Below are 23,085 nucleotides of genomic sequence, written 5' to 3' on the forward strand. Positions count from 1 at the left end.
ACAAAGTGGCTTTATATATAGGCAGTGAGAAAAGGAAAGCTCTACAGATGCAGGGTGAAAGGGGGGGAAAAGGAAATGACTTTCTGAAATAGATATTTGCTCTCACTGCAATTCTAAGCAGCAGGTGGAAATATAAAGTGGCAAAAGCTGCAGTTCCTCTAATGGCCCCTTGAGGCTGGCAGTCCCTGTAGATTTCAAAATGCCTTACCAAACTGCATCAGGAAAACATATTTACAGCCTGACACAAAAGCATTTCTGGGCTCTATGGGTAGTGTCTTTCTGTTTAACAACTATAAGGTGGCTGAATATTGTTTATAGCTTATCCTTTTGGGTACTTTTAAAGCTTAAGATTAGGGGTCTGGCTGCTCTGATTGGCAGGTCTGCCGGTGCAGGGTGCTATAGCCAATCACTGCCTGCTACGTGTTGTCTGCTATGTTTGTGCTGTTTGTGTTTTGTAGCTCGTCTAATAGAACTGTGCAGAAAAGAAAAGAATGGCAGCAAACAAAACACAAACATTTATTGTGTTTGTGTTTTGACACTAAGTTTCTAAGCTTTAGATACTCTTTACTTATCTTATATTTAGTACGCCCCCTAAAGCCCGTGAAGTCAGCCATTGGTTCACATAGGTCAGCTCAGAAAGACTTCTATAGAACCAGCAACTACAGCTATCGCCATCTGGTGGCCTTCAGACAGAACGCAGGTTCTGCATTAGCCTAATTTTTCTGACCCAAAAGCTATGTCCATGTTTTATACTGGCAATTGTTTGGACTGTGAATGCCACAGTGGCTGTCTCTATATCCACGGTCTATGAGCAGCAATCTGAGTTACAGAGAAATGAAATGTCACAGTTAAGGGTTAAATAATATTGTGCTAATTGTTTAAAGAATCCATTCATCAAAATGAAACTCTGACCCGCTTATTCCACCCTTCACAAAAAGATTTTCCCAAACAAATTTGCAGATGGAAAACAGCACGATGAATGTTTTAGAGACCGCAGGTGAATAAACCTGGTGTTTTTATAGTAAAAGAAAGATGTAATATATTAATTTATGATTTATTTTTTGCTTTATTTTCCTAGGTATGAAACCTGCACAGTAACTTTATTCCAGTACCATGTCATTCAGTAAGACAGCAAGACAAGTGTGCTCTTAATCCTGCTCTGAGGATGTGTTAGTTCTCGCTCATTCACCATGCATGAACAAAAACTTGTGGATTATGTTTCATATCAGCTTTTTTTTATGTACTGACATTGGTTTGTGTTTAACGCTCTATGAAGTCTGTGTACCTTATCTTTAGAGTAACTAGCTTATAAAGGTTGACTTGTGAGTTATAAATACTAGGGGTGCAACGATATTCGTATCGATATTGAACCGTTGGATACAGTGCTTTCGGTTCGGTACGCATATGTATCGAACAATACAACATTTGTAATTTATTTTATCTACTTTCCTTCTGACTATGCTGTCTGTGTTGAGCGCTCAGTGAATCTGCGTTCGACTACTCCGCCTAGGCTGCACTGTCGAGCGCAGATCCACTGAGCGCTCAACACAGACAGCATAGTCAGAAGGAAGAGCGCAGGGCACCTCCCCCACCCTCATTCAGATGTGGTGTTTGGAATTATTTTGGTTTTCATGTGGCGTATGACCCTGAAGGTAAGCGAGTCATGGACTAAAGTAAAACAGTATGTTGGATGTGCCACACAATGCTCAATTACATGGGTGGGAACTAGTGTGTTAGCGCAGTTAGCTCGTTAACGTGTTGGCCGTCTAGCCCCATGCACGGGGCGATCGGCGGTAGCTCGTTAACGGAGATTTGCCGTGTTGTGGCGTTAAGGTCATTTCAACGAGATTAACCTGAAAGCACTAGTGGGAACACAACGAATATGACTGCACATTTACGCCGACATCATCCTAGTGCAAAGACAAAAACAACAAGCATGCTACTAACTTTAGCCGAGTCATTTAGACAGCTGTTAGCACATGATTCTCCTTATGCTGCTGAGAATATAGCCCAGAAGAAGCGTATAGTATAGCTTTTATTTTGGAAAGAGCCATTTCTCTGTAATAAACTCTCTTTTCCAAATATGAGTGATTCCTCAATCAGATACAGGGCTTGCAATATCGCTAGCCCGACGTCCCGGAGCTAGCGATTTTTCCAGTTGGGCTATTGTAGGAAGAAAAATATATGTCAATGCTTTTGCATTCTTTCGGAAATGTAGCTGGGTAATTATGTCATTGGCATCGGTGAGCCACTGTCAATATGTGACATATTGAAATCGCGTTTGAATTTGCGCTTGTTTTTTTGCTTTCATTTTGCAATCGTGTGAACTGTGTATAGAGAGCGACAGCACTGATCTGTGAGTGATGATAATTTGTGCACCAATTCCTCTGACATCGTCTTATTAATCGTTAGCTTACTATGCAAACATGACAAGTGAAATCTCCCGCAGCAAGCTTAAACATGTGAGAGGTTGATCGCGCAGAGAATCGCTGAGCTTATGTGAGTGAGTGTGTAAAAGCATTTCAGTTCTGCTGAGCCAAATAAGACAGGTCAGGGTGAAGAAGTGACAGCCAAAGAAAAGCTTACCACAAAACGGAGAAGTTATGACAAATGAGACTATAAGGCAAAAAGAAAGTGCAGCTTTATGGTTTCATGGACAAAATAATTTCTGTGGCTGCAATATGACGAGCTAAATAACCAGGGCTGCAAATAAGTGGTCCGCAGGTCGCTGTCAAAATAAAAAACACGTACAAGGGTTAGGGTTAAATTTAAAAACTGTACTTTTGAGTTAAAATATATATTTATAATTTTAATAAATGACAAATTAAGAAGGCATGAACATTTTTTTGTATCGAAAAAATATCGAACCGTGACACCAAAGTATCGAACCGAACCGAACCGTGAATTTTGTGTATCGTTGCACCCCTAATAAATACATATGCTGACATGATATTTCCAGGACTCAGACTTTCACAGTATGCTCCCCTTTTCCGACTAATTCTAAAAACAGAACTTCATCAGCTGTTAATCCTGTTAGATCAAATATTTAAACATAGAGTGTGTAAAGTCTCACCACTAGATTTCAGGAGACTGCAGAATGCAGTAAATTTAGTTCTGTTCTTTTACCTTTTAATTCAAATGCATAATCCTAGCTCCGGTACTCTGGAGGAGGCTGTAATACAAGTTGAAGAATCAGTGAAGCTCATTTTTAACTGAAGACAGCGAAACTGAGGAGAGTTGTTGAGGATATCCTGAACTTCTCTGTTGGTAAGCACTGCTGTTTTTGCTGCTGTTAGCCTCTGGTAGCTGTTGTTAGCCTCTGGTAGCTGTTGTTAGCCTCTGTTAGTCAGCATTAACTTTCTTTGAAGTCACTGTAACATTGTCACACTCACACACTTAGTGAATAAACTCTTGCACCATGTACGAATGTAATCAAGTAATCAGGGAAAGTGTGATTTTTAGGACAATCCAGCCTAGCATTACCTAGCATAATGTTAGCTTATAACCAGCTGCTCTTTAGCCGTCTTGTCAGTTCTTCAGAGATGGGAGAAGCCCATGTCTAATCTGCTAACAATTAACAAGTAACTGCAGCGATATTGTTTGGAATACCTCTAAAGTCAGAGGTATTCCCGCACTGAACACAAACTCTGTGGTGTCTAATTGTTCAATATGAGTGCAGCTGCTTAATTAAGTAGAAGAACACACACTGTTTTGGTTTTGGGGTTTTTTTCCAAGACAGAAATTGGGTTTGAGCTTTGCTGCATCACCATTAGAATCTTTACTGTGTCACTGCACAAATATACAGTAACCTAAATGCCTCCTCTACACAGACACACAAAGTGGCACGTTCACAGTAGACCAAACTATAAACTGCAGCCCGGCTCGGTGTGTGCAACAAGGTCGACAGAAACAGCAGTTTACTGTCACCAAGGGGAAACGCCAGAGTGATATTGTTGGCTAACAACACTAAATAGGACAACATTAAGTCAGAGGGGACACAACTAGAGGAAATGCTCGCTCACCTATTTCTAACCATGGACATGTCTTTGGCAGAGACAGAGGGACACACAAGGACACACAAACAGGCCAGACCTATCTTTGACTCTGGAAGGGACGATTAAAACAAACAAGGGCAGAGCAAAGAGACGGAGTACAACAGAGTTTGGTACACAAGGAGCGAAGGAGGTGAAAGCAAGGAAACAGTGTTTGTTCTTTTTACATGTCTCAGTTTGTATTTCATTGTGTGTCACTCATGCAGTACGTAAGACAAAAACAAGCTGAAACAGAGTTATCTGATAGAACAAGGGACTCAGTGCATGCTTAGGGTTGTGCATGTAAGCGGTAGTGTTTATTAATAGTTTTAAGTCCAGCCATCATCAGCCATAGATGATACGGCAGTGAGAAGTAAAGCTGAATTAGCATCAAATCCACTAATAACATCAAAGATAAAAAGATGAATTCCCACTGATGGTTACCATAATGCTTATGTATAACACAGTGTGACTTCAGAGTGGAATTAAGTTCACTGGGCTAAATTATGCCAGGCTGAATTTACCCATTTATATGACTCTTTTTATGGCTGATTCAAAGCCGCCTAGCTAATCAACACTCTATTACAAAGCTACTCCATGGCGGCAGTTTGATTGGCTTCAATTTACATAATGGCGGAACGCTGGGAAAGTGAGGCCTCAACTGCTTTTCCATTTCTCCGTCGTGCCGATTAGATAGGTTTATGGATTTGAAACATGTGTGAGGCATTGATTTTATTTATTTCATTATTCATTCACTGGTCTGTTGCACCCAAAGACAAGCAAGCTGTCGGTCTGTGACAATCACGGGAGAAACATTTCTCCTGTCCTGGACTATGCTCAGCGCCGGGAATCCAATTTACGCTGGGAATGAGAAAACCGTTTCATCTGCAGGTGTAGGCCTCTGGAAGCGATACACCCAGACACCCGCAAAAGCGCATCCACGCGCACGGCATTGTGGACACAATATTGGTTATTTGTGACACATGAGCTGTTTGAGCGATCAAATTAGCTTTTTTTTTTTTTTCTTTCACGAGCAAAAATCACCAAATAACTGCTGATATTACATCGCAGTAGTTCCCTCCCCCGTTTTCCATTCTGAGGATTAGCTTGATCTATCTGTAATGGTGCTGTTATCACCTGTTATTATGTCGTTATGCTGCTGTGAAACAGTTGTTAGGTAGTTCTGCTTTCATGCTCACAGTGGTGAATACGTCCGTGTTGGGAAAATCTTCCTTTTTACTATGAATACAGTCTTCGTTTCTTGAGTTTGACTGCTAATAACAGCTAATTAGCCCTAATAAAAATGTCTTTAAAGCCATCTTGACTTATAAATGAGATATTCTGGCAAATCAGACTAAGAGTGGGATAAATGTTTGACTGACTAAATCTGCTTGAAAATGTGCTATAACCAGTCACTGGCTGCTAGATGTCGCCCCCCGTCATGATTACATGTAAAATTTCCATATAATCTTGTGACGTTAATACAATGTCAAAAGGAATTCTACTTAAACATGTAAGTTTACGGAGTCTGGTCCATAAACTCCGGTGAAGTTTACTTAAATGGTTAGTGTACTAAAAAAATACACAATAAAATACACAATAAAAAGAAATATTTGAGTTATATTTTTATATTTGAGGCAATGAAATGTTTTGAATGTTTCTCTCTCAGTTTGAAGTTCTAATGATTGTGCACTGTGTGTAACTTAAATCTGTTTTTTATTAAACGGGATTAAATCATTTGTTACCGGTTGACATATTACAATAATTCTCTTTTTTCAGTACAGGCAAACATTTAGATTGTACCTTTCAGCCATTCGCTGCTTACATTCAGCACCTGTGTAAAATCCAAAAAGGACTCAAATGGCTCGTCGCTGCTTAAAATTTCAGAGCAGCATTTTTGCATCTAACGCTTTTTTTAATCAGTCAGAGGACAGAAGGAGGGGGTCTAACAGCAGGTTGAACTACACTCCTTACATGTTTCAGTGTGCCCTTTGGAGTGAACGGCAATTGAGAAGAAAAGATAAGGTGCCGTCATTCCTGTTGCAGTAGGCCTTTTTATGCAAGATATGAAGTTTCAACAGCAGCTGCTATTGTAGTGTATATTATGGACTAGTAAAGAAAACTGGGTTAGAGAGATAATATTTCAATAACACAGTGGTCTGAACATAAAATACAGTGTGTGTGTGTGTGTGTGTGTGTGTGTGTGTGTGTGTGTGTGTGTGTGTGTGTGTGTGTGTGTGTGAATAGCTGCCAGAGGCACACCAGCAGGAATCTCTGCAGTCAAATGATTTCACATTCCCTTTTCTCCTTGGCTGCCTGTGCTGCCATTTACAAAGAGCACCAACAGAGGACGGTCATACATGTCGAGATTACACACACACACACACGCACACACAGCCGTTTGTGAACGAAGCATTGTCATGAGGCTGGGGATGCTCACAGGTAGGCACACACATACCCTCACTGATTGTATTATAAGAGTCATTGTGGCAATGAGTCGATGCTTTCACGGGGTACACAACAGGAATTAAACTGCGGTCATTGGTCAGTTTTATTTAAAAAACACTCACCGTGGTCATAAATCATCTGTTAAAAGTCACGGCTATCGCACACGTGCGCATGCAGGCACAAACGAGCACGTGGCATCAAAGAGGGATGCCCGAGAAGCTGCACCTCTGCTTTGGTCTCTGTACTCATGAGCGAGCCCGAAGTCAAGTGGTGGGGGATATTAAAACGGGAGAAGAATAGCAAGAAGATCAAAATTACCAGAGCAGCAAAGCTGGAGGCGCAAAGCCCCAATGTGTTCCCCTCTTTCTCCCTCTCTCCCTTTCCCTCTCATCTGACGCCACATGAAGCCCTGGCTCAGGTAACTGCACTTTTTAATGATGCCATTTGCCTAATGCCTTCTTGTGCTTGTCAATCTATCTCACATTATCCCTCATCTCGCCTGTCTCACTGCATCACCCGCACCCCTTGACTTCAGCACACCAAAGAGCCTCGCCTGAAACGTCGCTGCAGCGGCCCATTAGGAGCATCCTCCAGATTAATTGGTGGGAGACGCCACTTAAAAAGGCGGGGGGAGAAACAACAACAGGCAACAACAACAAAAACAAGGGGAGAAGAGGACGGTGATGATGGGCAGATCTTTAATCCTTCTTCTTCCCCAGCTTCTCCTTTCGGCTGATGCAGGAGGTTCCACAAGGGCACAAACCGGGGATGAGAGAAGAAGTCAAAGACGGGGGGGATCTGTTAAGCAATAAGTTGACAGCTCATGTTGAAACTCTCGCTCTCTGTTGCTTTCGCGTCATCTCTCTTTCTGTCAAAGGAGTGCATCAATCTCTTCTGTACTCTCGTGCTTTCCCCTAACCTTTGGTCTCAGACTATACCTCCATCTTCTGCCATTTGTTCCTCCTTTAAATCCCTCTACGGCATCTTCCCCGAAACACGTCTTCAGTTCACGTGAGTGCCTTTTACTGATCTCTAACACGAGTCATCTGACAGCAGAGTAGATTTTCTTAAGAGAAGATGATAATTGGGATTGCCCCATTATGGATAAAGGATTTTTTCCCCCCATCTGACACACATGCCGTTATGAGATTGGTATCCAAATGTTGTCACTGAGTTATGTTCCACTATGCCAGAGTGCAACGTTTGCATCGTTTATGACTGTCAAAACGATCACGTCCTTTAACGTCAAGGACGGAGCGGCTGCTCTCACTTTCCAAGGAGTGACCACAGTTTGCAAAGTTACAGACACGCATAAATTCCTTCATTGCTACTAACACAAACATAAAGATATAGACATACAATCTCTTTCTTTTCACTACACAACGCAGCACACAATGAAAGCGCACCACTACAACCACGCACACTCACACATCCCCACCACCAACACGCACATAAACACTCCTTACGTGCACCGAGCGAGCAAACATGCACGTCTCCGGCACACATATCCCAACAGAGGCTTTTATGACAGGGCTGGGTGACATGAAGTTCGCTGGATGAATAGTTTGATAGCCCCGGGCGGGTAAGGGGAAAGGATAGGCTGTAAATAGGATTGAAGTTTAAATGGAATAATGCGGCCTGGAAAAAGAGCTGGGGCCTGAAGTAGGGGCAAACCCAGAGGTAACATAGAGGTGACAGGTTCGCCCGGAGAGTGACTCAGGCAATAATAAGGCTTCTTCTTTTTTGGATGGATGGATTGATGGATGGAAGTGAGAAAAAACAAAGAGGTGTTTTAGATAAAGTTAGAATATGATACAATGGCACAGGCGGGAGAGCAGATGAGAACGCTGGCTTGGCTGCAGCAAACCACAGAAATCGATGAAGACTTTTTCAGGTTTTGCAGTGGCGGGATCGCAGACAAAGAATAATAATCATAGCATAACTAGCGTGTTTTGAAAGACGAAGGAAAGGTTGTCCTTTGGAACTGATGAGTGGACAGCCTGGTGTTCGAGTATGGGGGTGATCCCGGTAGGCCCACATTAAGAACAGAGCATGCCTTCGTTACGAGTCATTAGACAGCCTTAAAGCTGATGGCATGGGCAGAGGGAAGATTAATAAGTAGGCAACAAGAAGGCCATTCGCGAGGATGTTTGTATAAGGTTTGCATGCATTATGCTGAATGCTTGAGTAAACATACAAGTGAATATCACCTCCTGGATGACTGCACTGTGTGTGGCATGGGCTCCATCACGAGAAGTAGAAATATTTAAAAAAACGAGAAGAAAAAAACACAAATTATGGGCGTAGTGTGAAATCCAGGAATATACAGTTCAAATTGGATTCTGACCTCACGCCAGATTTTGAATTGCTCCTTTTATAAATGAAAGAAAGGGAAAAAAAGTTAGCAGTCCTTTTCATTGCCTCACAGAAACTGCATATTTGTTGGATTTCTCACATATAAAGGCAATGGGAAGCTGGGAGAGATCCCTCTGTTATTTCTCCTACTTACACTGATATAAAATAAAGAAAAAACTAGCAGGCATAAAAACTATTACGTGTACGCTCTCAGCGACTATAGCTTGGGAGTAGAAGCTTCACAGTATATTAGCTGCAATTAGCGCTGCAGCAGACATCAACAAAACCATCCCTTGAATGCTATTAAATGCCCATCCAATCATAGCTGAGTTAGTACAGTCCACTGGATCATTTCTCAAATCAATGATCTCAGTGAGCACTGGGTTGAAAAAAGGAAAGGTCCACTATGCTTGATCAGCTGGATGTGGACAATTAGATTGGAGTTAGGGGACAGCCTTGATTAGCACTTTGCTGCAGGGCAGTGAAAGTCATTATTATGCAGTACTACACCACGCCACCTTGGTACTCCGTAACAGGAGGAGCTTAGAGTCCACAGTACGCAGGTTAGGTGTTTTTTATTTAACTGATTACATTACGTTCGGAAAGCTTAAGCTGGGGACTTTCTTTTCCTTCTCCGACTGTAATTTTAGGATTTGTTTGGTCATCTTGTAATGTGGCTGTTTCTGTTCTTCTTCCTAAGTTTTTTTAATGTACTGAAGCTGTCACAATGATGCCAGAACAAGAAGCAAGACAAAATATAACCTGAAATGTCTAGGTCATGTAACAGTTTCAGGCTATATGAAAAGCAAAGTTACTTGGGTTTTTTCAGCTTTGCGATCTGCTTTGAATTCATGACTGACTTCAACTTTTTCTTTGCATTTGTCTCTGAAAAACACGTTTTTTTTTTGCCAAAGAATAATTTCACATCTTTTTCTTGTCTTATTTTGAGTTGTCACTCTTTTACATTGAAGCACCGCATCTTTTCTACAGCGCCACTGTTCTCTTATTGTAACTGTGAACCTCCTATATTACTCGTTTCAGGGTTATGTCTCTACACAATCGCACTGTGCATTCACCCATGCCACTCAATACCACCAGCTGCAGCCAGGTAATAGTTTTAGTGCCCAAGCAGCATCAGCTATTACTCGCCTCCATGAAATTAGGCATAAAACATTCATATAGGTAGATTAAGTCTTAAAACCAGGCTAATGTAGCATGAAATGCTGCAGCCATGCACCGGCAATCAGGAACTCTGAGGACTGCCCTATTTTTAAATCAGCTGTCCAAAGTCTAGTAGTTTGTGCTGTAATACACACATATGCACATATACACATCGGAAGGGTTATGTGTAGTTTGAATTATAATATATTTTTGGTAGTTTGTGAAACAGTAAACTTTTATCTCTTCATTTCCTAAAATTTATCATGCATATGGACACTAAAACGGTCACTTATACTCAAAGAAGAAAGCTTCACAGAAGCTTCACCCGATCAAAAACTGCATCGCAACATATTTCATTGTTTTTCATCCTTACTCACCCTTTTCTGAGATTGCTGAGAAGAAAAAATAGATCAAACGTTTAAAAATTTACTGTCACTTGGAATCAGTGATGTTGCTTTATTTGAGTCAGACAGCATTTGTTTGTGAAGGCACAGCGCTATCCTGAAGTGTGATTAGCAAGCTGCATCCATACTTCAATCCACATATACACATGCCTTCACAGAAATTAAAGGAGTGAGCAGCAGCCAGGTGCTGCTAATCAAATCCACTTAATTAATCATCATCGGTAAGTGTGAGCACCTTTCCAAACTTTTCCTGATCTGAAGCATTCAGATGTATGTTAGCAGAAGGCCACAGTCAGGATCAGGAGTGGATCTCTGCATAAACTGACCCCAGGTCAGACTTCAGTGCTTAGAAAACTAGCAAAAAAAACAAGACGTACATCTCAGAGTCTACAGGCCTCAGTTAGCATGATAAATGTTAATGTTCATGGCAGCAAAGTTAGAAAAACAATGAAGAAGTATGTTTTGTTTAAAAGGGAAGACCAGGAGAAAGCCTCTTCCCCTTTAAAACAACATGACAGCACAGCTTAGCTTTGCAGAGTTGCTTCAGCTAGCTTCCTCTGTCTTTAAAACTGTTAACTAAAGTGGCCACACGCCTAACTCTTAGGCTCAACAACATTCATATCTTTAAGTTACAGTCCCTCCCCTACTCTATAAATAGGGTCAGTGCCTAACTTCTTTACAGTTAAGCATCGATGCAGATGCTAGCATCGTATCAAAAAGTTCATGCTAACACAGGAAATGAGCTGAAAATCAATTATCGATGCACAATATAGTTTTAGCATTGCTACATGACTGGATCAGACCCACAAAATCAACTCAGGGGATAAACTGTCAGATTCATTTCTAAGAAGCTGTGGGAAAATTAATTGGATAGGACTTCAAATGCTACAAAGGGGAACAGACTAAAAAAGGTCAGGGTTTATTGATTTGCATGTTTCTATTTGTCAAGTATTTGTTTATCGTGTTATACTTTAGAGAGCGGAGTCTGCCCCATGAAGGGAAAGTGAACAAAGAGAGATAGGCAGTGAAGCAGGCAGCAGTACTGTCGGATGTGGCTGTTTATGCTCCCCGTCACGCACGCAAGAACCACAGATGCGCACTGCAAACACGGGGGGACACACAATTTGATATGGCGCTCGCACACACTTGCAGTGACACACACATCCCACACTCAGCAGTAGACAGCAGGGTCCTGTCTCCGATCACAGCAGAGCGTGGATCTGCAGCATGGTGAGAGCAAACGATTTGAGGCATATGTCAAGTCCTTGTGGATTCAAAACAAAGCACTGTCAAGAACGCTCTGCCTTGGCCGAGCAGCCAGCTCCCTGCTCTGTTGTGCTCGGCATGCAGCGGGCGATACAATCCTCCAAGTCCAAGACGAAACCCATCATCATCCTTTCACATCGTTCTGTTCTTTGCCCCTGCAGACTGCTGTAGACTTCGTGTGTGCTGCTCCCGTCTGAGCGGCTGCCGCAGATTTGCCTGCAAGGCTAGAGAGGGGGCCGCGACACCCAGGAGACTCAGTCCATTCACATTACCCACTGTGGGAGAAGCTGTGTGTCGGGCCGGGAATGGGAGAGAGAAGGAGGGTAAGAAGCAAAGAAGAGCTAGAAGACAATGGAGGAAGAAAATAAAAAGAAACTGTGTGTTTCTGTATATGAAGATATAAGGTCTGTGAAAGATTTTTTAAATTACTTCTAACAAGAGAAACAAGTTCCAGGTGTGTAGCTTCTCTTCATGCAACCAACATAGCTCTGACCAGGCCACGTATACAGCACTGTCTGTGGATCAGGCCTGTCCTGGGAGGCAAGGTAGAGTGCACAAAGGTTGTCAGCTTTGTATGATAAAAAACCGCCAAGTGGTCCAACACCCAGAATTGGAAACACAAGGCAGGTATTGTAGCAAGTTTTGCTCGTGTTTGCACTCGTGTGTGCATTATGAGCTGAAGTTCTTTTTTCAGTTAACCCTGCAAGGCCTGAACTGTGGAATAATTGCCAGAAAAATGAGTTTTAATTTGCTATCATTTTTACTATATCTGGCATTTTCATGCAATTTTTGCTTAAAGATCAATTGTCCAATTTATTCAGGGAATAATTACCATGATGACGTAGAAGTCTCAAAAACTCATCCATCAAATATGACACACTTGGCGTTACAGGGTCAAAATATGAATTTTTATCTATAGACATTAGTGTCATTTCAAAGTGAGTCTACCCAGCCAACAATCAAAATTTCAAAGTAGCCAAATTGTGCAGGAAAAAGCCCTGGTACAACCCCGAAATGCTAGATGCTAGAAATGAGAAATGTAAGCAGCTCTTGTATAATAATTATGACACTGCACAGAGATAGGGAAATGTGAATGTGAATGTTGGAAAAATAAAATGGTCAATCATGTTCCAAAATATAAATTTAAATGAAAACCAAACTAAAAATTACAAATAAACCTCAGTGGTCTATTCCTCTCGCCCAGGAAAACTTCTTTTCTGCTTGTAGAGAGAGCCACGAGAGGAACATCAATTTTATTCTTTAGCTACAAACTATTCCTTTAAGGCTTGCTGCTTTACAATCAACTGGCAAGAATTATTTCATGTATCAGCTTTTTTTAAAGGTGCCTCTTTTTCATCATTACAATCAAAAGTGGAAGCGCGCAAGATATAAAGGGGACATAAATGCAATTTATAGTGCAATTAGTGGATACTAAAAATAATATGGATTAAGAGATGCATGCCCCACTAATGGCATTCCCTCTGTGTTTGGATCACAATGACAGTCGGCTGCTTAAATTAAAGTGCCCTTTGATAAAAGGGAATTAAATAATCTCTAATTGCAGTATCATAATAGTCTTAAACGTCTAATTCAATTATCCACACAAGTGGTGTAAAAAAGAGTGTAGAGGGGGGAATGAAATCTTATTGAACATGCAGTGCCATGTCAAATGACTGTCTCCATTATCCAGAGTCAGGAAGTATTTCCAGCGTGCTCCTGTGCAAAAACAAAATGGTAAAAAAGAGCTTTTGTGCGCGCGTGTGTGTGTGTGTGTGTGTGTTGCTTGCTCGAGGGCAGTGTTAGGCTCGAGAGTTTGCCTTAGATGTAGCTTACTAACCTCAATAATCATAATACAACATAAGCAAATAAACAGTTTCTCTATACAAATGCAAAGATATTAGTCAACACTATTTCCCTTATGAATCCATCCATGTGTATTTGTTCTCACCTGCCACTTTCCCTTTCCCGCTTTCCCTCGCCGGTGATCAGATAATTCTGCTCCTCATTTACATTATAATAAACTAAAAAATAGTCAAAGTCTAATTTTAGGAATGAAACAAAACATATAAATAAGCCCAAAGGTGCCTGAAGATAGGAAAAATGATCAAGGATATTGTTATGGCCCTTTCTTCTTTCCCTCTTTCCCCCAAAACATGATGGATGGTTTTTCTTTGCACCCCACAGGGAAATGTATAATGGAGTTAAAACCTTGGATTGTTGAGTACCATATAGACCTCTTCTCAAGACCCCGGAAAATGACTCTCATAATCCTTCACAGCAGGCAGGAAGGATCCACTCAGTGTGGACTTGTCGCTCCTTGAACCAATATGGCTGCCCAGACTTTTCTCTGTTTATTTACCAGTTTTCAACAGACTTGCAAATGAGATCAAAGCATTCGTGTTTACCACACACCATCCCACGTAACACGCATGCAGATGTTTTGTCCGCTACGCAGCCCCCCTGCCCTCCCTTAAACATGTTGCTAATAGTATTCATCCTCCTCGGTCTTTAGTATGTAAAACTGATATGATAGATGATCGCAGGAGACACCGAGCAGGCTGAAGCACACTTGTGGTGGCGATACACGACGCGCGGTTCACAACAGAGTCGACCCAAGGCCTCGGCTAACGACTCCTTGCCAAGTAAATGATGATAAACATAAGCTTCCCTTCCACCAGTGAGTGCGCATTACCTAATGATGTTCAATGGCGGTGGTGAGCAGTAAAGACAACAAATATATTATACCAATGCATCTTAAATGGGCATCCCTAAGGAAACCCATCTGAATTGTAAATTCATGCACGAGGCTCATTTTTCATATGCGGCAAGGGTAAAATTCCAAACAACTGTGTACTTAATGTGCAATGTTTTTTGCATTTTTACATCTTTATGGGCACTTACTGGCATCTGTATCTATTTATTTATATGAAATGCGCAGCACTTACCCATTGTCAGAAATGGACTAGGTTTAGATTGATGTTTCTATGCAGTAGTCGCCACAGGTCAAACTTCTCACAGTTTGTAACCATGTTCCAAATATGAGAAAAGGAAAAAAGAAATTAAAATGTGAAGCTTTTTTTAATGAGTCTTAATATATTCAGGCTACGCAGCTGTCACACTTTAGATTTTCCACCAAGGAACTGTATTCATTTGGGGCTCTGCCTTAAATTGGAGCAGCAACATCTCCTTTATTATTTTTCCAGTCCTCCATATTACTTTCAACACTAACTTATGTTTTGTCATGCATTCCAGTGCAGCGGATTGCGGTTTGGGTCTAAATCCACTTTCTTGGAATTTAAAGTTTAGTCAAGATCCATTACAGTGTATTTTGGGGGGGGGGGTTAAGTCAGTTTGTACACTCAGGTGGCCACAAAGACCCTTTATACTAAGGGGCTAATGATTAGTCGGAACCAGAGACCTCGTGTAGGTTAATTTCAGAGAAATCAAGCTGCCTTTGAGAGACACAAATTACAAGAGACAGCAGGCCAGGCGGAGAATGAATGTTGGCTTGACTTGAAATGATTGTGAGATGGATACCCGGCCACTGCTTCGGTGTTGCGGCAGGTAAAGCCTCTCGAATGGAAGGAAGGGGGAAAGCTTGGGACAGAACAAGCATCCCAAAAGTGGAACATGATCTGATAAGCCTGGAAAAGGCTCAAAGTTGGTGACATCTCTGCCAAGGGCCTTTCAGCAGCTGCAATTGAAACTGCCAGTACGAGCAGGTCTCCTGGGACAGATGGAATGGAGTGTATGCGCACAACACCAACCGAGGCCATGCGCACGCAGCGCACATACATGACATTTACAGCTATGTACATACACCTCTATAGGCCACCAGGACACATAAACACAAACTTCCACAACTTTGGATATTCCAATCAATGATGTTCAGGTTAAAGTGTGAGCATATGTTATAGTCAAACTACAGCACCTGAAATAGCTTCCCCCGAAAATCGTCTTCAGTTGTACGGTAGACTGCTGAGTTTCTGAACTCTGATCATTCATAAGCCGATTCAGATCTCAAGTCACTTACCTCAGAACGAAAGATAAAGAGAAAGGGAGAGAGAAAAAAGCGATGCTTTGATTCCCTCTGGGCCCACCCATACCAACAGCGTTGTAGGGACTGTGGATGAAAGCATCCAAAAAAGGGCACGTATATCTGCTCCTTAAGTCAAATATGAGAGAGCTGGAACCCATTCTATTTCTGACAATCTGAACTGCGGGTTGTCTGGGTGGGTGTAGCACTGAGAGCCTCTAATGGGGAGGTTTAAGTGCATTTCAAACACACACTGCCTCGTGGCCTAGCAGCCAAACACTGAAAAATAATTCAGTAAATAAAAGAAAGCTGCAGAGCTGCCTTCTTACCAGAAATGTAAACTTGTGTTAAGATGGATATCTGTAACTTTCTGCTTAAATGACACAAAGAAATTCCTCAGCTGCAGAGGAGATTCTCCTGTAGATTTTTTTTGATATGTGAGGTCAATTATCTCCTCTCCTCCTTTCATAATAACAATGAATTAAATGAACTTGTGAAACAGGAGAGAGGTCACCCACAGTGAGACTTATCAGCTCTGCAGCTCCTTTAATCTCTGTGCCGTGTTTCTCTTTTTTTTAAAGATCTTAACGGTTTTAGTTAAAACTGCATCCTCATTTTCATCCACAAGTAAATATACTTGTTATTTGTGTATTATTTATTTTAGTTTAGCAAAAAAAAAAAAAAAGGAAGCACCAGACAAACATGGCTCGCAGCTAGCATAGCGGAGCCTTTAGCTATTTTTGAGTCAAATTTCTGAGGACAAGCGGAGACCAAAACCAGAGCTTAAAGGATAATTAATAATGAATTTACATCCACCACGTTTAGTGACCATGAACAAAACTCTAACTACATGTTCAACATTTGCTGAGGGTGTTAATGGTTAAGTATTAGCTTACAAGTTCAACATATTAGCTAAAAAAGGTCACAATATATCAGACATATTTTCTGCTTTGTGAGGGACCAAAAACATGCAATAATGGAGAAGTTTAACAAATGGAAGTGTCGAAAATGATATATTTATCTACATTATTGATTTAATGTAGAGGAGATGGTGATAATGAACATTAGTTTGGATGAGCAAATTTCTTAAAATGCTAGTTTATTTTTTCTTTCGTCTGCTATAGCTTGTAAAACAAACTGAGACAACCCTTACATTCAAATGACCGTGAACAGGTAAATAAGCTAAAAAAAAATTCCTTAGTCCATCTTTTTTTTTAAATATTACCTAAAACACATACACATGCATACAAACATATACATATTCACCTCTTCCTCTCTTCTTTTTCGAGGGCATGCCAGCAGGGGAGACCTGGTTTGTCATCTATGGTTCTGGGGTTGCTGCAGGGCTGCTGAGGCTTTCAGCCACCTTGAAAGTGCTTAGTATCGCCCTTCTGACACATAAAATAACACATAGGCACCCATACGCATGCACAAAAACACCTCTGTACTTTTCATTATTCCCAGAGTTGAAGGCATATCAAAGAAATACCAGGGGGCTTGCTGCTAGCGTGTCACCAGGGTGGACGCTGGCTGTCACACACAAATGCAGACACACAGAAATGGACGCCTGGCTAATGCCTTTTCTTTTTCTATCTGCGGGCTGCATGACAAACAAAGACCTTTACAAGAAAACAGAAGAAGGTGTGAATCTTTGTTGTCACTGGGATCTGTGTAGCTTGGAGAGAATCTGCTGAGGCAAAGAAACATCCTCAAAAGCAAAGAGAAGTCATGCAGCTCGTGTATATGAGTGTGTTTGTGTGAGCAGTGCATATGAGAAGGGTTTGCTTAAGACAAATTTCTCTTTTGCTACTTTTTTAAGTGTGTATTTCACAAAAATATGATAGGAGTAACAGTAATTTTGTTCCCATACTATTACAAAGAGAATCAAGCAGCATGCTTCATTAAATTATATGACAATGTAATCCCCTAGTGAATAATACTAATTACCCATGTCAAAATGTAACATGAAATGAAAGACTTCCAAAGTCAGAGGTTTGTGTACTCAGAAGTGCCTCAGGTAAATCTAGTAAACATCATGTGATGAGTAAACAAAGGGTTAATGAGAAGAACCTATGACCACCAGTTTTCATGCCAACATTTACTTCCTCCACCCTATGAAACATCCCCAGATGATGTCGTGTTGCTCCGTGTATGCATCCATCTATCCTTCTATAACTTCCTTCATATTTGCATCTCAATCTCTTTCATCTTGTTCGGATGGCTCCCGGTCTCACTTGCCTCGACTCCTTTTACCCAGCCCCCGTGGCCCTTGGATCTCCCAAACAGCCCTGCACGGGCCCTTCCCACCAGTCAGCCAGCAGCCATCTGTCTGTTCATCCGTCTCCGTGCCCGGCTCATTTGGCCGCTCAGTAGGACTGTGATGATTCTCCATCACTTGCGATCTCTTCTTATCAGACCCATGCGGTGGGCCTAATTAGTCGGTGGGCTTTTGGAAGTGCCTGGCGGGTCCTGGAGCAGCCTGACATACGCCAGAACTGGGGTTAAGAGGTGGCCAGCGGGGCCTAAGAGGTGGTTTGCTCTATCCCCTTCAGCAAAGCTAAATGGGAGTAGAGCAGATTGATATGGAAAGCATGAATATTCCTCATTCCTTCATTATGTTAAGAATGAAAGACAGAGGTGTGGAAAGAATCAGTTTTTCCACTTCTGCTTTTTCAGACATTTAGATTTTTGTGTCTTTTTTGCTCTAAGTGGGAACAAACAGTGTCCTTAGCAGGATGGTTCACTGCCCTGGAGCCAAAATAGCATATTGGAAAGGTTTTGTCAAATGATGGAGGTGTGTGGTGAAAAAGTGGAAGAACAATTGATTTTTTTTTTGAAGAATACTGCACTAGAATACCAGATAAACTGCCAATAGGCAAGTGTTTTGCTTTAACGTATTATGATTAAGTAATTACTAACTGTGCAACGTGATGGGTATAGAATAATAGGACTATTCACTATTGCTTTCACTATATAACCTACTTGTTATGAAATCTCTGATAATAGGAAGGCACCCAAAAGAAGATGACAATAGCCTTTTTATATTCTAATAGCTACCAGTAGCTTTGCAGAAAACAAAGAGACCTATGTTGGAGGAGCTGAAAAGGGTTGGTAATGAAAAATGAAACAAGACTGTGTTTCAGACACAGTCCAACCAATGCCTACTAATGTCTAGTATAATACAATCAGGCCTCGGAAAGCAATCCCATCTTTCCAAGGAGCGCAGAAGGAATTGGGGGCAGTGTCGATTGCCGCTTTGAACCCACAACATATTAAATTCATTCTTTCCATGTATACTCTATGTATGCATAAAGTTTTATGTTTTCTTGAATACTTGCATTTATGACATTTAAAGAAAAAGTGCTTTTTCATTATAAGCCAAAGGCAGTCTTTGTTTCATGTACAGTGGGGCAAAAAAGTATTTAGTCAGCCACCGATTGTGCAAGTTCCCCCACTTAAAATGATGACAGAGGTCAGTAATTTGCACCAGAGGTACACTTCAACTGTGAGAGACAGAATGTGAAAAAAAAATCCATGAATTCACATGGTAGGATTTGTAAAGAATTTATTCGTAAATCAGGGTGGAAAATAAGTATTTGGTCACCTCAAACAAGGAAAATCTCTGGCTCTCACAGACCTGTAACATCTTCTGTAAGAAGCTTTTCTGACCCCCACTCGTTACCTGTATGAATGGCACCTGTTTGAACTCATCATCTGTACAAAAGACACCTGTCCACAGCCTCAAACAGTCAGACTCCAAACTCCGCCATGGCCAAGACCAAAGAGCTTTCGAAGGACACCAGGAAAAGTATTGTAGACCTGCACCAGACTGGGAAGAGTGAATCTACAATAGGCAAGCAGCTTGGTGTGAAAAAATCAACTGTGGGAGCAATCATCAGAAAATGGAAGACATACAAGACCACTGATAATCTCCCACGATCTGGGGCTCCACGCAAGATCTCATCCCGTGGGGTCAAAATGATCATGAGAACGGTGAGCAAAGATCCCAGAACCACACGGGGGGACCTGGTGAATGACCTGCAGAGAGCTGGGACCAAAGTAACAAAGGTCACCATCAGTAACACACTACAACGGCAGGGAATCAAATCCCGCAGTGCCAGACGTGTTCCGCTGCTGAAGCCAGTGCATGTCCAGGCCCGTCTGAAGTTTGCCAGAGAGCACATGGATGATACAGCAGAGGATTGGGAGAATGTCATGTGGTCAGATGAAACCAAAGTAGAACTTTTTGGTATAAACTCAACTCGTCGTGTTTGGAGGAAGAAGAATACTGAGTTGCATCCCAAGAACACCATACCTACTGTGAAGCATGGGGGTGCAAACATCATGCGATGGGGCTGTTTTTCTGCCAAGGGGACAGGACGACTGATCCGTGTTAAGGACAGAATGAATGGGGCCATGTATCGTGAGATTTTGAGCCAAAACCTCCTTCCATCAGTGAGAACTTTGAAGATGAAACGAGGCTGGGTCTTCCAACATGACAATGATCCAAAACACACCGCCCGGGCAACAAAGGAGTGGCTCCGTAAGAAGCATTTGAAAGTCCTGGAGTGGCCTAGCCAGTCTCCAGACCTCAACCCCATAGAAAATCTGTGGCGGGAGTTGAAAGTCCGTGTTGCTCGGCGACAGCCCCAAAACATCACTGCTCTCAAGAAGATCTGCATGGAGGAATGGGCCAAAATACCAGCTACTGTGTGTGCAAACCTGGTAAAGACCTATAGTAAACGTTTGACCTCTGTTATTGCCAACAAAGGTTATGTTACAAAGTATTGAGTTGTATTTTTGTTATTGACCAAATACTTATTTTCCACCCTGATTTACGAATAAATTCTTTACAAATCCTACCATGTGGATTCATGGATTTTTTTTTCCACATTCTGTCTCTCACAGTTGAAGTGTACCTCTGGTGCAAATTACTGACCTCTGTCATCATTTTAAGTGGGGCAACTTGCACAATCGGTGACTGACTAAATACTTTTTTGCCCCACTGTAGCTCAGTGGTGACAAGCCCTAAACAACAAACAGTTATTATAAAAAATAAAAACAGTTTTTGTCAAACCAAAATCCAGGAGCATGTTTGAAAAAGAAAAACTAATTACAGCTCATGATTCAGTAGTTTCTAAAACCACCTTTAGCAGTAATGCTACATGGAAGTATCTTTTGTGTATGACGTTATCAGCCTCTAACATTGTTGTGGAGTGATTTTGGTCCACTCTTCTTTACAGTGTTGCTTCAGTTCATTGAAGTTCATGGACATTTATTTATGCACAGCTGTCTCAAGATCCCAACACAGCATTTCACATACAAAGGAGTTCATGGTTGACTCAATGGCTACAAGGTCCTCAGGTCCTGTGGCTGCAAAACAAACCCAAATCATCACGCCCCCACCACTGTGCTTAATTGCTGGCTTAAGGTGTTTGTATTGATATGCAGTGTTTGGTTTTTGCCAAACATAGCATTGTGACTAAAGACCATTTTGATCTCGCCTGTCCAAAGGACATTGTCCCAAACGTCCTGTGGTTGGTTCAGATCCGATGGTGCTATGTTCTTCTTAGAGAAAAGAGGCTTTCTCCCGGCAACCATTCCAAAAAAGCCATACTTGTTCAACCTTTTTACTGTCATGAACTTTAAAATTTAACATGCTAACTGAGGCTTGCAAATGCCTCAGTTAATTAAAATGCAAAAAAAAAAATTGAGCATGCCGTAAATTATGTGAAACCAACAAGGTGATGACAGGAGAGATGTATGAAGCTGGTGAAAAAAAGGGAAAGGGAATAACACAGAATAGGTGGAGGAAGACTCAGCAAGAGAAGAAAAGAAAAATAGAAGAGGACATAGACCTGACTGAATTATGTCAGTGAAGTGCCACGCAGACTTTGGGGTCATATTATAGACATTGACAGGAGTGTATTTATCAGTTACTGGAAATGATCACTGTAGCCTTTCACAAAAAATGAGAGGGTGTTGCAGGGCCTCCCATCCATGATGGATGCAGCTCGTTTGCTTCTCTTTCCAAGTCTGTGTGTGCGTTTTTGTTTTTTGTGGCAGATTAAATGCAGAGTTGTGTCCGTTCCTATCAGTGCTTTTTAAGTCATCTTTCTGAACACCTTGTGACACAAATCCAACAGGATCATCATTAGCTCCAAACAATTTTGAAGTGTACAGACAGGATTTTGACAGTCCATGTCAGCAAACCTAATGTGAAGTGATTACAGTAATAAAACTACTAAAACCATGTTAGCTTATTTTGCAGCATATAGACAGAGTATGTGCAAAGTGCATTGAAGTACATCAATATCTCAAATATTAAAATTTGGCGAAATCCAAGTCATAGTAGATGGCACTGTAAATTAAAGAAAGATGAATACGTCAGCTTAAAAGGATTCAAAAATAACATTCAAAACACGCCGTAATCATTTTCACTGAAGACACACAAAGATGCCGTTAGCCTCTTTCAGCTCTAACTCATTCACATCTTTATTGTACTGCAGACAAAGCAGATCTAGTGTCCTTAGGCGAGTTATGCATCCCTGGGTTGGAGCATCTATGTGGCACCATGTGTATTTGTCATACATTAGACAGCCTCTGAGCCATGACAAATTCTCAGATACACACTTACACACACACACTCTCTCACACAGGTAAACAGACTTCCTCCTTCGTCTGAGCCGGTCAGATCCGTGTTTGGCTTCCCTGTGACAGAGCCCAGGGTGAAATACAACACCGGCGAGGTAAATTAAAGTGTGGCTTAAGGTGTGTTTGTTCATGCAACAAGGTCGCCCAATTAAACCCCCGCCTCTCATCCGTCGCTCGATCTGCTTCTATCTCGCTCTCATTTCTTCTTCTTCTTCTTCCTCTGTTCTCCCAAGGCGGTCATTCTCAGGTGATTATCAGAGACCAGCTTTCCTCCAGTTTCAGAGATTCCCAATGAAAGATGACTGCGGCTGCTGAGGAGTTATAAGTGGTTCCTTTATCTTGGGAACAAGGGGTAGCTGATTTTTAAGGATTGTGGCTTTTGTGTCACGAGTGACACCATGATGTAGTGAGGAAAGCTGTAGGGTGAACAAACAATTGGGTGAATAAACAATGACAGTAAACTGCAGAGGTCTGTTATTGTGTTTCAAACCAGCACACACATACGCCGTGCTCACGGCATTTTTTTTTCTTTTTGTAGACTTTACTCATCCTCTGCACTGTCTTTCTCAAATCTTTTCCTTTGCACTGTGTGAAAGTTTGCTCCTTCAGATGTTTAAAGATAAAAGGGTTGCAGAGATCATGAGCTTTAAAGACACTCGGTGGATTTTACCTGAGGAACAAAAAAAAAAGTTCTCACACCTCAGCTTTGGAAGCTGCAGCTATAAGAAGG

At 41.5% G+C, this 23,085-nt stretch overlaps 1 long non-coding RNA gene across 2 annotated transcripts; it reads left to right on the forward strand.

Annotated features, from left to right (window-relative positions):
- The first annotated feature begins 1,359 nt into the window (after positions 1-1,359).
- On the forward strand, positions 1,360-22,842 carry LOC309714829. 2 transcript variants are annotated; one of them, XR_014279044.1, is made up of 4 exons: positions 1,360-1,652; positions 11,827-11,988; positions 22,361-22,450; positions 22,589-22,842. It is a non-coding gene; the product is annotated as an uncharacterized lncRNA (long non-coding RNA). The 2 variants fall into 2 exon arrangements; XR_014279045.1 differs by lacking the exon at positions 1,360-1,652 and adding an exon at positions 3,157-3,267.
- Positions 22,843-23,085: the final 243 nt, after the last annotated feature.

Source organism: Aulonocara stuartgranti, assembly GCF_965226115.1.
Source record: "Aulonocara stuartgranti genome assembly, chromosome: 9".
Lineage (NCBI taxonomy): Eukaryota > Metazoa > Chordata > Actinopteri > Cichliformes > Cichlidae > Aulonocara > Aulonocara stuartgranti.